This window comes from Dipodomys ordii, unplaced genomic scaffold (genome assembly GCF_000151885.1).
Source record: "Dipodomys ordii isolate 6190 unplaced genomic scaffold, Dord_2.0 Scaffold153, whole genome shotgun sequence".
Lineage (NCBI taxonomy): Eukaryota > Metazoa > Chordata > Mammalia > Rodentia > Heteromyidae > Dipodomys > Dipodomys ordii.
The window spans coordinates 622,074-625,555 of NW_012267369.1; positions in this window are offsets into that span (position 1 = coordinate 622,074).

Consider the following 3,482-nt stretch of genomic DNA (forward strand, 5'->3'; position numbering starts at 1 on the left):
GGGGGGGGGGGGGGGGAGGAGGGAGGGAGGGGGAGGGGGAGGGGGAGGCCCCTGGCCAGCTCTGGCCCTGGCTTCTTTCTGCAGGGGCCCAGCCTTTCCTGCAGCCCTGAGGCAGCGGCCCCCTGCCTCACACCCACCAGCCAGTGCCCGCGGGTGGCGGCCCGGCGGGCTGCTGAGCAGGCTCAGCCTGGCTCAGGAAGCTGTGGAGACGGGATTATCTTCAACAAAACGCAGCGTCTTGGCAGCTAAATTCAAATCAAATATAATTTTGGTGTCAATTCAACTAGTCTAGAAGAAAGGGCTGTGGGCTTTTCTTCTTGAAATTATAAAAGGGTGAAGACCTGAATTCTAACAGCCAAGCGTAGCGGGTTGTGGAGAGCCGGGATCAGGGAGTCTACCGGGAGCCCACGGTGGGGGCAGCGCCAGCCCCGGCCACCACGATGACGGCTGGAGCCAGATGCCCGCCAGGGGCCCGGGGCTGGCGGCCACTGCAGGATTTGTCCCAGCAGCCCGGAACTCGGCCTGCGAGGGGTAACTGGGTCAAGAGCCGGGGTCACAGCACTGTGCCCACAAGCCCGGCCCACAAACTCCGGGGCGGGGGGCATGTGGCCGGAGCCTCCGGAGCTGCCCTGGGCGCTTCCGAGTGTGCACACACCCCTCCCTCTGCTCCGGTCACACCTGATCAGGGTCAGAGTTCAGGAAGGGCGTGGCCTGGTGGCGTGGGGCGGAGGCTGCGGCCCACCCGGCCTTGGTGTCAGCCGCACCCTGAGCCGTGACCGACACCTGCCATGACACACCTGAAGGCGAAGGCTTGTCTTGGCCCCAGCCAGGTCCCAGGCTGCGGTCACCGGGCACACGGCACAGGTCCTGGGCCGCACGGTGCTCCACGGTGAGGCTGTGCGCGGCTGTGATAAGCCGGAAGAGGGGCGGGGAGGGGCACGTGGCCGCCCTTGGCCGCCCGCTGCCGCCCGCCGCCGTCCGCCACCGCCCGCGGCCGTGCTTCCTCCCTCTGCGCCCTGCCACTCCCCATCAGAGCCCAGACTGGGCCTTTGGGAGACACTGAAACCAAACTGAAGATGGCAGCCTCTGTCCATGGCCATCCATCCCGTGTGGACCAGCTCCGGACCTGAACCTGGCCCGGGGCGGGGCGGGGCGTGGGGGGGGGAGGCAGACCTGGTCCCAGGGCCACAGGCCACAGGACGAGAGGGCCACGGTGCGAGGAGGTGGGACTCACGCTTCGGGTCTCGCATGGGGAGGTGAGGCACAGAGCTGGGAAGGAGGCGCGGCCTGGGCTCCCGCCTGGCCGGAGCTGGGAACGCGGGGTGCACATGTGGTGCCGTGGGGCGCAGCGTGGTGGAGGCGGATGGGGTGCTGGTTTGGGAGCTCTGGGATCCACTCCCGTGGGGGATCCGTGCGCGGCCGCTGTGCGGGACCCGGGGACGGCCATGATCCGCAAGCCATCCTAGCTCCACAGCCTCGGCCAGATGACAACCCCGGCTCTGCCCCCATCCGAGCCACGGCCATGGCGGTGTTCAGTTCTCATTTACATGTGGTTCCAGGCGTCCCAGAGGACGGGCGCGAGCACCGCGTCTCAACCAACGCGCAGAGCGGGGCAGAGGCCGCCTTGCGGCCGCCCAGCACCCCACGGGGGACGCGGATGCCCAGCGCAGCACGGTCCCCCGTGGAGGACTTACCACAATCAAAGGAGGGAACCGAGCAGGGCCCGGGACTGGGAGGGAAGACACGGCTGCGGGGAAGCACCGGTGAGCAGCCAGGGGTGGCGGCCAGCTTGTCAGCACTGCAGAGTCGGATCAGACCAAGGCCATGAGCAGAGCGCCTGAGCACACGGCTCAGGGGAGAGCCCTCCGGCCCTCCCCACCACCCACCCCTGCACCCCAGCCGGAGGCCGGAGGGAGCATTTTGTGCGCATCGTGAACACCTGAGAAAACGAATTTACTCAAGGGGGAGATTCACCTGGCTGCCATGTCAGGGTTTTCGGTGAGGCGGAGCGTCGTCATGGTGGACAGCATGGCCCGGGGCAGCTGCCAGCCGCGGGACGGGAGCGGGGAGCGGGCCGAGGAGGGTGGTGAACACGCAGCCTGGAACCCGCATACCCACACAGGGGCCTCTGGGGTTTAAGATCCAAACCCTAACAGTACCATTGACTGAGGGCGCGATAAGCAGATGCAGGAAGGTCATTACAAACACGCGCATCTCCATCCAGAGCTTTCCCTTACATGAAACGTAGACCGCGAAGGTCGGAGAGGAAAGGGTCCTTCTCAACAGCAACTACACATATAAAATGCCTAAAAATAACAGCTCCAAGGCACATGAAGGCCTTGAGTGGGGCGCATGGCAGGGCTCCGCTGGGGACAGAGACTGGGAGGATCGCTGGAGAGCCGTGCCTCCTGTTAGACGGGAAGACCGAGGCTGCAAAGCTGTCAACCCTCTCCAAATCAAAATCCTAATTGGGCTTTTGTTTATAACCAAAAAAACTCAATTGAACTTGACAAAAGTATTCAAAATATGAACTGATACATCAGTGGAAGAGAGGAGGATCCTGAAATAGGCCGCAAATATACGAGTGCTTAATAGCTGATAAAAATGGCATGAAAATTGAGCAAGTGCTGGATTGTTTAATAAATGGTATAGAGGTAAATGGGTAACCATTTGGAAAAAATCTGAATCTCGACTTCCTTATACTGAAAAAAAAACCAAAAGCATTAAAATTCAAATGTCAAAAATGAATCTAAAAATGTAATGGAAACGTGGGTGAATTTTTTTTATCTTGGTATGAGGAAAGTCTTTCTAAGCATGACATAAAACCCAGGAAGCAGAATGGAATAGACTGACAGATCTGACTATGTAAAAGCAAAGGCTTCAGTCCTTCGAAACACCCATGTAGAAAGATAAAAGACACTGTGAAAAGTATTTGCCATCCACAAGCTAGACAAAGGTCAAATTTCCCTAATAGACAAAAATACTCCCACAAACCATTGAGGAAAAATCACAACACAATGGGAACATGAACAAAGTAGATGGACAGGCAATTTATCAAACAAGTCCACACGTTCCCCTCACCCCCAGAAGGGTCCCCAGGAAAGAAGACCAGGTGCACCATACATGAGGGAGACGGGAATCAGAGCAAGAGTATCTCCTCCACACCTCCTCCGGAGGAAAAACAAGCAAGATGGAGATCGCATCGCCATGAAGGAGGCCACTGAAGACCGGGTGTGGCCGGGACCCCAACAGCTCTGCCGAGGGCCGTGGGCACCATGGAACGCAAGGTCAGGGCATTTTGCCGGCCTGCTGCCCTGCGGCTGCAGCTGGAGCCTCAGGAAGCCCTAAGGGGGCCCTGTGCGGGCCTCAGCGCCCCGGGCCGGGCAGGCCAGGATCCCTGTGGGCCCTGTGCGGGCCTCAGCGCCCCGGGCCGGGCAGGCCAGGATCCCTGTGGGCCCTGTGCGGGCCTCAGCGCCCAGGGC